General features: G+C 38.8%; 1 protein-coding gene and 1 pseudogene across 1 annotated transcript in view; both read left to right on the forward strand.

Moving 5' to 3' along the window:
- The window catches only part of LOC148108640 (ankyrin repeat and sterile alpha motif domain-containing protein 1B-like), a 197,257-nt gene that overhangs the window by 21,614 nt on the left and 163,176 nt on the right, over positions 1-12,467 (forward strand). The window lies entirely within an intron of this gene.
- LOC123780714 (large ribosomal subunit protein eL43 pseudogene) lies at positions 2,337-2,662 on the forward strand (annotated as a pseudogene).

The following is a 12,467-nucleotide window of genomic DNA, read 5'->3' on the forward strand; positions in this document are numbered from 1 at the left end:
ATCCAAGTCCAGAAAACAAAGGATTAAAGTCTTTCCATTTTCTGTGGTGAGAAACAAGCCAGGGAGTTTTGGAACCAGATGGAGGTAACAGTGTCTTCGGTCTCTTAGGTGGATGTCAGGAGGAAATTGAGGATCTGAGGACCACTGTATTATAGCTTTTCTGGGGAAAAAAGGCAACATCTCAATGGTTAAGTCAGACAAAGAGTCAGACACCAGAAGAGAGAGGAAATAGGAAAAGAAATCCTTTAATTAATAAAAATCCAGGCTTTGTTAATTTTTGGTATTTTATCCTGATCACCTGGCATCACCTACCTTACATCTGCTGAGTAGCTCTCTAGTATTATAGCCACTATGGGAACTTAGCAGGGTTCTTCCTAAAATTGGGCAATGAAGAGATGAACATGGAAGCCCAAAAGGATCTAGTTGAGAAGAAAGTTGAGAAGAGCCTTCAGAAGTGTTTGATCAAGGAGATATTCTTTGTCACTTCCTTCTGTATTCCTGCCCAGGTTTCTCTTTTTCTTAAACAAGTAACTGAGAAAACGCAGAAACCTTTCCTTGACCTTAGTTACCATATTCTGCTTGCTCATCTCAGGATTTTTCTCTTCCTCTTCACCATCAGATTATTTGAAAAAAAGAAGAACCTATGCATACTGCTTTTACTCCTTTAACTTTTGCATTCTTATGCTATTGGAACATCTCTCTTAAACTTCATTGTTATATTCCTGATAACCAAGTCATGTGGTACCCCCATCCTCATCTTTCCGTGTTTCTCAGCAGTGTTTGATATTTTTGACTATCTTTTCTTTCTTAAAACCTGTTCTTCCTTGACCTTTGTGACTTAATACCCACTCACCATAATGGAACAGGGCCCTGTCTTAGCCAATTGCCATTTTAATTTGCTTGTTGACCAGCCTGCCATAAATATGTATGTGATGCCCACCCAGGACCAGAAAGAACTGTCTAAACAAACTGAGCCAAGATCCGCAGAGCTGCTTAGCCAACTGGTAGAGTCCAGAGCAATTATAAATGGTTATTGTTTGAAGCCACTGAGTTTTAGGATAGTTTGTAATGCATCATTATTGTGGCAGTAGACAACTGATCGAGCACAAGGAAAACACCTGAAGGGAATTATCAAAGAAATATTGCAATAAAATTTCCTAGTACTGTAGGATACAAGTCTCTAGACTTAAAAGGCTTCCCAAGTATTCAGCATAATGAATGAGAAAAGACCGCAAAGCCACATCAGTCTGAAATTTAAGAATATTATGGATTAAAATAAAATTCTAAAAAACTTTTGGAGGTTGCATAAAGTAAAAGAAAAGAAAACACAAAAACAAGTCATACGGAGATGAGTGGAAATCAGAAGGACAGCGTACTTTTAACAGCAGCACTAGATTATAGAAGACAGTGTTGCAAAGCTTTCAAAATGGTGAGGAAAATCACTTTCAGCTTATATTTTTCTATTTAGACAAACTGTTGATTAGATAGTATAGAATAAAGAAGTTTCTAAGACACAGAATGATTACAACAATTGTATCATAAGTGTCGTTTCATAAAAAGCTTCTAGAAGATGAACTTGCATAAAACAGTGGAGGAAATTAATAAAGACATAGGATGCAGAAAACAAAGGATTTGATGCAGGAGGGCAGAGAAAAGGGTTCCTTGAAAATAGCTGTTCATTAGGCTTAGAGAGCACCCAGTCCAGATTGGAGAAAAAGAATGGAAGACTATGAGGATTTGGGAGAAAGAAGTGTTTGGTATGTTTGAACATTTGGAAAAAATTGACTGTTGACAAATGTGTTAGACACATTTAGACACGTGTTAGAAAAAAACAGTGATAGGTAAATGAAAAACTAAGCAAATGAAACCAATGGTAATTATTAACTTCAGAAAGATATTTTTATAATTATGGAAACAATCACATTATATTAGCTGGCTCAGGAATAAATATTTATGTAGTCACAATGGTATAAACACTGAGTACTGATTTAAACATATATTGAGAGAGAACAGCATGTGTAGAGGGGAGTGGGGAGAAAGCCGATGGTATAAGAGAGCAAAATTCTCGATTTCTGTAATAGGAATTAAAATTACGATATTGGAAATAGAGCAATCAAGAAATATCCATATAAGCTTTATATTTAAACCAGAACAAACTACTAGAAGAGTCCTGTGAGATATAGGACTAGAGAAAATGGCATATTTTTTCTGTTAAGGGCTAGAAAGTAAATATTTTAGGTTTTATGGGCCATACGGTTTTTGCTGTTGTAGGGTGAAAGCAGTCATTGACAATTCATGAATGACTGGACATGGCCATGTTCCAGTAGAACTTTACAAAAGCAGATGGTGGATGCTCTCTGGGTTCTGTCCTAGTTTGTGGAAACATGGCTAAATGTGCCAAGAAGGTTGGAATCATCAGTAAATACAGGACCTGTAATGGTGCTTCTGTTAGGAAAATGGTGAAGAAAATTGAAATAAGCCAGCATTCGGAGTACACTTGGTCCTTCTGTGGCAAAACTAGGATGAAAAGACGAGCTGTGGGGCTCTGACACTGTGGTGCCTGCATGAAAATGGTAGCTGGTGGTGGCTGGACCCACACACCATGTCTGCTTGCACAGGAAAGTCTGCCATCAGGTGACTGAAGGAACTGAAAGACCAATAAAAGCTCCACCCTTTGAAACATTGCTAGCCTATAATAAGTGGGTTAATTTATGTAACAACAACAGCAACAACAACACCTGATGGTTGGTTGGATTTGGGCTTTGGGACATAGTTTGCTAGCGTTATGACTAGAGGGCAAAGGGAAGTGGGATAGAGGTAATTTTCCCTTCCTAATTCAAGCTCACTTTGGACTTCCCTGCCTACCCCCCCCCCCCCGCCCCGTTAACTATAGAGTAAATAAAGAGCAACTTTCCGTATTGCCCCTCACATCAGTGTCCAGTTTTATATTTATTTGTGAAGAGTTTGTGTTTTAGATTATCTGAATTACTCACCATCTCCAAATGTTGACCCAGATTTCTTGCTTCTGTGCCTTATGCTCTTTCCTCTGGAATTGTTCTCCTTACTTTACCTCTCTGCTTTTCAAAACAGTATATATCTTGGGGCGCCTGGGTGGCTCAGTCATTAAGCGTCTGCCTTCGGCTCAGGGCATGATCCTGGCGTTCTGGGATACAGCCCCACATCAGGCTCCTCCGCTGGGAGCCTGCTTCTTCCTCTCACACTCCCCCTGCTTGTGTTCCTTCTCTCGCTGGCTGTCTCTCTGTGTCAAATAAATAAATAAAATCTTAAAAAAAACCCCAAAAACTGTATATATCTTTCTGAGTTCACCTGAAGTAACTGCTTCTCTAAGAAACTGTTACAGTTTCTTTCTACCTTACTCGAAACTCTTGTTCAGGTAGCCAACGGGAGATGATTTAATCCCTCCTTTGGGAGAGATTGAGTTTTGGGGTCAATCAGTCCTGAATTGAATTTGTAATCTGTATACCTGCTCTATGACCTTGAAAAAATGTATTTAACCTGTCTGAACCTTTGTTTTTCTTACCTATAAATACTTCATATGGTTCTTTATAGAGTTAAAGTGGTTTAATACTGTTTTCTTCCCTTCTAACACTTATTGTTGCTCAACCTCACGTTATAGTCATTTGTGTACTTATCCCCCAACCCTTAACAACCTGTGCTCAGATTGTGTCTTCCTCGTCTTAAATATCCTGAACCAGTGCTCAATAAGCATTGATTTGATTGAATTGAATTAAGAAGGAAATGTCTTAATGTTGATTCTTAGCCGAAGACTTCTGACTTTATGATAAAATTAGAGAAATTTTATATTCTACAGTTTGCCTGTTCCTTAATCTTTTTTACATGTCTATTTTTATTGTTCAATTCTGTTTTCTTCCACATTGCAAAGGAGGTGTAATGTTAGAGAGGGGAATATAGTGACTTGATTTTTCCTTTGATGGGAACTAAGCCATATGTTTGTATTGAGTCAGCTACTCCAGACTGAATTCTCAATCAGATGGTCAGCAGTGTTTAATTGAATTCCCAATATGTGCAAAGCTACACTGGGTGCTGTCGCTCTAGGGAGGTGTAACCATCTGGAAGAACTTTTTCAAAAAACCCAGAATATGAGAATATGTCTCTTTGTATCTAAATTAAAATGATACTAAATTTGGCAAAGTAAATAGCTGGCATGAATGCTTTTTCCTCCCGTTCTCCCCTTTTATCATTCTTTTAATCTCCAAAAAGAGACATCCTGCTTTCTTGCTGTGGCTAGGATGGTGTACTTTTTCCTTGATTTCTTTCCTTACTAATTATGAGTAACTTGTGTAATACAAGATTCTGATGTTTAAAATCCTCAAGATCTTTTAGTTTTTGGATCCTTTTCTAACTTTAAATATGTATATATGATAGGCAGAATCCTAAAATGCTCTCCTAAAATTTCTTGCCATAATCCCTAGGACTGTGCATATGCTGGATGTTACTAACTTATGTTACATTACATACCAAAAGGAATTTTGAGATATAATTTTATATATATAATATATATAATTAGTATAATCAATTGCCCTTAAGACGGGGAGATTATCTAGATTATCTAGATAGAACTAATATAATCACATAAGCCCTTTAAAAGCAAAATGTTTTTCAACTGGTAGTAGAAAGGAAAGCCAGAGCTTGAAAACATGAAAAAGGATCTGTTGCATTGTTGCTGACTTGAAGATGGAGGAGAATAGATGCAAGGGTAGGAGAGCAGCCTCTAGGAGTTGAGAGCAACCTCCTGCTAATATCCAGCAAGGAAATGGGACCTTGGTCTTAACAGCTGCATGGAGCTGAATTCTGCGAATAGCCCAAATTAGCATAGAAGTGGATCCTCCCCCAGAGCCTCTAGATAAGAGCTTAGCCTGATCAACACCTGGATTTTGTCCTTGTGAGACCCTAAGCAGAGAACCCAGCTAAGCCCACGTGGACTTCTGACCTACAAAACGGAGATAATAAGTTTGTGGTAATTTGTTACATAGCAGTGGAAAACTAATACAGCCCAGGTCTTCCCTATTGAGAAATGAGTTCCATTTCCTGCCTGACTGGTGGTTGCCTTATTTCTTTCTTTCACTGTTAAACTTCTAAATTAAATGATCTAAAATCACTGTCTCAGTCTACATGCAGTTTACTGTTTTCCTAATTCCCATGCATCTATTTCTCTAGTGTCCAAAAATGGCTTTCTGATGAACTAGCAACTTCTTCCTTACCAAACCCAAGGACTTTTTCATTTTTATTGTCTTTGGTGTTTTGTACTGTACTTGATTTTCTTTCTTGAAATTAATGGTTTTTGTAATATTACAGGATTCTGTTTTTTCCCTCCTTTCTTCTATCTCTTCTGTTGTCTTCACAAATCTTGCTGACTAGTATTGGAATTGAATTTAGAAGCTATTGCAAGGAACCAGCAGAGGTGAATAAAGAAACAAGAATTTCAAGAAAAAAGTTGGTGAAGTCCAAATTAATTTTCCTGATGTCTTTGTTAGCGTAAGGCTCTTCCTAAGGAGCCAGATGTGCTCCTTGGCCATTTAGCTGTAGACATTGTATAGATGTTACATCAGTTACCTATTACCACAATAATGTTTCCTAACAAAGTACCCCAGACTCATGTTTATATGTTATATTAAAAACATAATCATTTATTATCATTCATGCGTTTGCTAATTTAGGCTGGGCTCAGCACGGTGGTTTAGGCTTGGTGGCTAGGTAGGTGGCTCTGCTTCTCATTGCAGGTTGTTAAAATATGGGTTGGCTGTGCTGATAAGACTTCATGTGTTTCTGTCCTCCTTGATGGAGTGATCTAGCCATAGCATACTCTTCTCATGCCCGTGGTAGAGGTGCAAGAGGGCAAGTGGAAACACGTCAGAGCTTTTTATTTTTTATTTTATTTATTTATTTATTTTTAAGATTTTATTTATTTATGTGACAGAGAGACAGCCAGCGAGGGAGGGAACAGAGCAGGCGAGTGAGAGAGGAAGAAGCAGGCTCCCAGCAGAGGAGCCCGATGTGGGACTCGATCCCGGTACGCCGGGATCACGCCCTGAGCCGAAGGCAGACGCCCTAACGACTGCGCCACCCAGGCGCCCCATGTCAGAGCTTTTTAAAGCCTGGCTTTGGAGCTGGTGTACACTGTTACCCCTGCCTCATTCTGTTAGCCAGAGAAAGTCACATGGCCAAACCACAAACCAGGGGGTAGGAGAATATATGCCACTATGGACTAAATCGTGTCCCCGTCCCCCCAACAAATTCCTATGTTGAAACCCTAATCCCCAGTGTAATGGTATTTGGAGATGGGGCCTTTGGGAGATAATTAGGTTTAGATGTGATCTTAAAAGGTGTGCTCTCATAATGAGCTTAATGCCCTTATAAGAAGAGGCACCAGAGGGCTGGCTGGCTGACATGAGTTCACTTGCACTCTCTCTCTCACTCCCCCTGACCCTGCCATGTGAGGACACAGCAAGAAGGTGGCCGTTTGCAAGCCAGGAAGAGAGCTCTTACTAGGACCTGGCATCCTGATCTTGGACTTCCAGCCTCCAGAACTGAGAAAATAATAATCTGTTATTTAAGCCACCCAGTCTATGGTATTTTGTTATTGTAGCCCAAGTTGACTAATATATACTCCATCCCATTAGGAGCAGGATCTGCAAAGTTACATATCTGATCAAGGTCACTGATGTAGGGAAAGTTGGAGAACTGTGTCAAAAAATGTCAAAAGCATTGAGTAGTCGTTCATATTCTCTTCTTTTCCCCACTCAAAGTAAGTATCTCTACTCTTTATAATCTTTTAAAAAATTCTGCTTGTATTCTAAAGTAATCATTATAGGTTAGGTTATCATGCCATAACAGGCAACCCCCAGCTATCTCAGTAATTTAACACAGAGTTTTTTTTATCTCTCTTGCAAATTTACTGTGGCTCTGGGTTCTTCACGGTACTTCCCTCCAGGTGTTGGTTTAGCATTCTGCAGTGCATTTGTGACACCTCCTTGGTAACAGGCGATTACCACAGTAGGCTTGGAGGGCTAAACAGCAGTAATTAAATGCTTTGGCCCTGAAGTTACACATTATTATTCCTGTGTACCCAGAAATAGAGGAGACCCATGTATTGGTGAACATTAGTTATGACTTATAGTCTCACCTCTCCCAGACCTCCATTTCCTCCTTCATTGGCAAAGGTGAGTTAGATGACTTTCTGTTCAGACATTCTGTAGTAACAGAATGCCAGCAGTGTTTGCCTTGCTGCCCTGGTGCTCTAGATCAAGTGTCCAGCCCCTCCCCAAAGTCACCCTACTTTATAAGAAATATCTGTGAGGCATCCTTAGCCTTAAATTAGTTTTCTAGGATCATCTACTATTTCAACTCTGGTCCAAAGTGATACCTCACTGTTCCTTAAGCATGACCTTTGCCTTAATCTCCTGTTGTTTTTATCCTTGTCCACTCTGCTGTTAGCTACACTGGCCATTTCCCCCCCTCACATATGTCAAACTTTTTCCTGCTTCAGGGCATTTGCATTTGCTGTTTCCTTGGCATGCCCTTCTTCATTCTGTGTCTGTCTCATTTCTTTCTTCTCAGGTTGAAGAATGTCATCACCTCAGAATGGCTTTACTGCCTTATCTAGAGTACCCCCTCCCCCCATCACCACAGCTTATCACTTTCGTGTCACTTAGTGCTATCAGAAATAATTTTGTATATTTATTTTTATTTCTTTTTTTTTTTTTTTAAAGATTTTATTTATTTATTTGAGAGAGAGAGAGAGAGACAACCAGTGAGAGAGGGAACACAGGCAGGGGGAATGGGAGAGGAAGAAGCAGGCTCCCAGCGGAGGAGCCCAATATGGGGCTCCATCCCAGGACTCTGGGATCACTCCCTGAGCCGAAGGCAGATGCTTAATGACTGAGCCACCCAGGTGCCCCTATTTATGTTTATTTTCTGTTCTTCCAAATTAGAATTTAAGCCCTCTGAAGGTAGGGACTTTGCCTGTCTTCTTTGCTGTATCCCTAGCACTTAGAACAGTGTTTGGCACATAATAATCCCTCAATAAAATTTGCTGCTGAATTGATGCTGGCTTCTCAGCATTTGGTCTCATTACTCCCTTTACCTGGACTGGAAGCCATGTGTCTTGTTTTGAGTCCAACACCCATTTCTCCATCTCACACCTGATGTTCCTTCCTACATGTTGTTTATACACAAAATAAACTGTGGTCTCTGTCCCAGTAGGAGCAGTAGGAGCAACATCACATTGTCTCTAATTCTCTCCTTACGTGTCTTGGGTATCTTAGAGGTGACATGTGCCAACTGTCACAGGAACCCTGAGGAGGTAGCATCTGAGAGCCAATGACCAGTGGGAAGGGGACCTGCCATGACTTCCCAGGGGAGGTACTTTAGAAATCTGGTCTTGAAGGAAGACAAATCAGCCAGGCTGATAGGAAAAGATGGAAATTCTGGACTGAGCCACAGGAACAGACTTGCAGAAAGGATATTCCCAGGGCTAAGAATTTCCTTATTAAGATGGTTGTGGTTGAAGTCATAGGCACCTTTCCCTTGATTCTGGAGCATAGAGATGAAGTGAAGTCTGATGCTTCTGACAGGGGGAGCGTCATGCTGCTCCCAGACTGGGGATTCAGGGATCAGTTAAGAGAAAACCAGCTTGGGAGGAATGGGTGAAAGTTCAAGAAAGCACTACCACAGAAAGGGCATTCTTAGGTTGAAAGTTTAGAACTATGGACAGCCAAAAGCTGGAAGGATAGAAAGGATTCAGTCCAAAATTTGCACTGGGCATGTCCTATTTTATGCTACATTTTTATAACAATTTTGTGCCTATAGTGGCAATCTAATTTGTAATTAGGATGCTTTCCCTTGCAGTTATCAAAAAGCTGTGCTTAAATGGCCTTAAACGAAGAAGGGGATTTATTGGATCATGTAACTTAAAGACCAAAGAAAGGATGGGTTTCAGATGTCATTTGATCAGAGCTTCATTATTTTTCTTTGTCAGTCTCTCAGCTCTATCCTCCTTGATGTTGCCTTCATCACAAACTGGCTTTTCTGTAGCAAAATGGCTGCATTAGTTCCAAACCTCCGCCCAGTGTATCTTGCCATTCAGAAATGTCCTTTTTTGCATTAAATCAAAGTCCTGGTTTCATTCTGATAGGACTAACTTGGGTTCTGTGCCCATTCCTGAATCAAACACCCTGATAAGGTAGATAATGATTTTGTTGATTTTTGAGGCCACGCAAGATTAAAAACTCCTTTCGCTAGCGTTAGAGTTAATTCTATCCAGATTGCATGGCTGCTATACAACAAAGGAGGGTGGAATGGATGTTAGTGTGGCATTCTTCCATTTCCTTTGGAAGGACTATTTCTTGTTCTCTAGTATATATTCTCCAGTTTCAAGTTCATGATGGACACTCAACAAATATATATTGAATGAATGCATCAAATATTTTTTCTATCTTTGTCTTTTTCCCAGCGCTTCTTTCTTCCTCTTAGTTCTTTCCTGTTCTAAAAATGTTGCTTTTATTTTTTGTCCCCTTAATCCTTTCCCTCCTACTAATGACATGTAACTCATGTAATCTTTCCTTGTCCTAAAAAAAATTATTCTCCTGCCATTCCCATCAAACTACTGTCCATTTATTTATTTATTTATTTATTTATTTATTTATTTTTTCATTGTCAGACTTCCACCATTTCTTTTTCTTTGTGGTCAGACTTCATGAGAGTGGCTTCCTCTAGCTATCTTTACTGCCTCATTATTCACTGCTCAGCTTCTTAGAATTTTTCCATACCACTCTGCCACTCTCTCAAATGTCACTAACACATTTCTTTTGTTCCCACATCCAGTGGCCTCTTTTTCAGTCCTAATTTTCCATGATTTCTTTGCCACAACTAATACTGTTGATGTTCCATGCCTCTGGAAACATTTCCGCTTATCTTGATGATCCTTCTGCCTCTCTGATTGCTCTCTTTTGTCTTGGTTTGGTTTGATTTACTGATAATTCTTTTTTCTTTCTTCTCTCTTACCCTTCTCTAAATGTAGATAGTTTCCAAGGTTCTACCGATAATATCCCTTCTTATCTTTTCCAGCTCTCAACTTCAGCTCTTATGTTTATGCTATATGTTTCCCAAATTGTAAGACCTTACTTCTGTTCTCTTTTCCAGTCTTGAGTTTGTAACTGCTGCCTGAACATTTTCACTTGAATATTCTACACAAAGCCAATATGTCAAAAACTTCCATATCCTCTTCCCTCCCCACCTTCTTCTGCTCTGTTCTCTGATGGTAACGATCCTTTTGGTCATCTAGACTAAAAATTTAGAGTCTTTGACTTCTTCTTTTCTTCATTCATCATATTTTCAATCAATTTTCCCTACTGGGACGACTCAGGGAAACCATCAGCTCTTTGAGATAAAGGACTGTGGCTTCTTTTTATGTCCTATCTCCACCTCCTAGCATGGTGTCTGGTAGATACATAGTAGGTGCTCAGAAGATGTTGTTTAAATGGATGACTGATTGCCCTATTGATATTTTCATGTAATATTCTTGTGGTTCTTATATTTTTACTTTATATTCCCATCGCTTTTATTTTAGAGATTTTTTAAAAGATTTTATTTATTTATTCGAGAGAGTGAGAGGGCATTAAGGGGGGAGGGGGAGAAGCAGAAGCAGGCTCCCTGCTGACAGCGGAGCCTTGACAGGGGGGCTCTATCCCAGGACCCTGAGATCATGACCTGAGCCCAAGGTGGATGCGTAACTGACTGAACTACCCAGGTGCCCCTGCTTTTATTTTAGTTTTAAGTCCTTGTTATCTTTGATCTGGACTCCTGTAATGATCTTGTGATTGCTTTCGTTGTCTCTTTTTTTGTGATCTATTGCATGGATTGCTTTTAGATACACTTTCTAAAGTACAGACCCAGTTATGTCACTGTACTGCTTAAAAACTTTAGTGAGTCCTTATTAACAACCAAAGAAAGTAAAAATTACTCAGTTTGATTTTCAAGGTCTTCTGTGATTTGTCCCTAAATACTTGTTTTGATCTTTATATCCCTTTCTTCTTTATTCTCTAGGCAAATTATTACTTTCCTGCCTCTGTTAATCATTTATTTAACAAGTATTTTCTAAATGTCTACCATGTACCAGATGCTCTGCTAGGTACTGGAGAGACAATTGAAAAAGTGAGTCTCAGCCCTTTTAGAACTTGAAGTCTAGTTAGGAAGAGGGGCATCAAGTAAGTAATTACTCATATAAATATTTCATTGCTTCACTGCAGTCGTGAAGGCAAATGCTACTGCCTTTTTTTTCCCCCCTAAATGAAGCCAACCATAATGTTATATATTCTGTGCTGTCTGGTTTTTAAAACCTAACTCAAATGTCCTTTCCTTGGGGATGCCTTTCTTTATGTCAGCTGGAAGTCATTCTCCAACTTCTGGTTCCACTTATCTGTATCTTCTCATGACTCACCTCACTTTTTGCTTTGTATTATTATGTGTGAATATTCTTTCTCTTACAAGCTATTTGAATAATGTGGAATGTGAAACACTTTAAAGTCACTCTTGAATATCTATTTCTCGTCGTGAGCTGGATGCATTAAGTAAATTGTATTGTGAATCAGTTTCCTCAAGTGTTTTTTTTTTAAGTATCACTTTTTTAAGTTTTTAAATTTTGCTTTATTTTTTAGGAATTTTTAAACTTATTTGGGGCAAATCTAGTAGTTAGAAAATTTAGATTCCAGTTAAGCTTGCCAGTATTTTTAACTTTGGGTCATTACAAATTTTAAATGAATGATTTTTCTGTTTTTTTTTTTTTTTAATTTACTACATTATCCCATTTAATCTCCAAAACAAGTAGATCTGGAAGTCTCTATTAACGTAGATTGCTGGAGTGTGGAGAGGACAGAAGAATGTGACTTAAATATCACATATAAAAAGAAAATATGAGTCGTCTTGAGACAAAGTTCTTGAGTTTATCAATTTGGCCAAATTTGTCTGCTAGTTTTTTTCCCCCCCCTACATTTTGAAAACCCAAATCTAATTTTAGTTTCTATACGGTATCCTGCTGATCTTATCATATGGAAGCAGGGAGAGTTCATTTATTTATTTAGTGATATTAACAATAATTGTGCTAATAATCCGGTATGCTTTAAATTGTTATATTTGTAACATTTATGCAATTCTGACTACATATACTGTGTCTTCTCTTTTCTTTTGATTCTTGTAATAGAAGCTATCAGACTGTGGAAAGCATTGTTATGACTATGCCAAAGGACATTACTTTCTGCACGGAACTGACTCCTGTAAGGCTGGAACCTACAACTTTGATCTCATTAGCAGTATGTGATTACTGTTCATCTAAAGTGACTACATAGATGGGTCAAATACAGTTCACATCTTCATTCTTTTACATAACTCCAGAGTATTTACTTTAAATATTGAATCTCAGATAATTAAAG

Source organism: Ursus americanus, chromosome 17 (assembly GCF_024610735.1).
Source record: "Ursus americanus isolate L20-20 chromosome 17, mUrsAme1.1.p, whole genome shotgun sequence".
NCBI lineage: Eukaryota > Metazoa > Chordata > Mammalia > Carnivora > Ursidae > Ursus > Ursus americanus.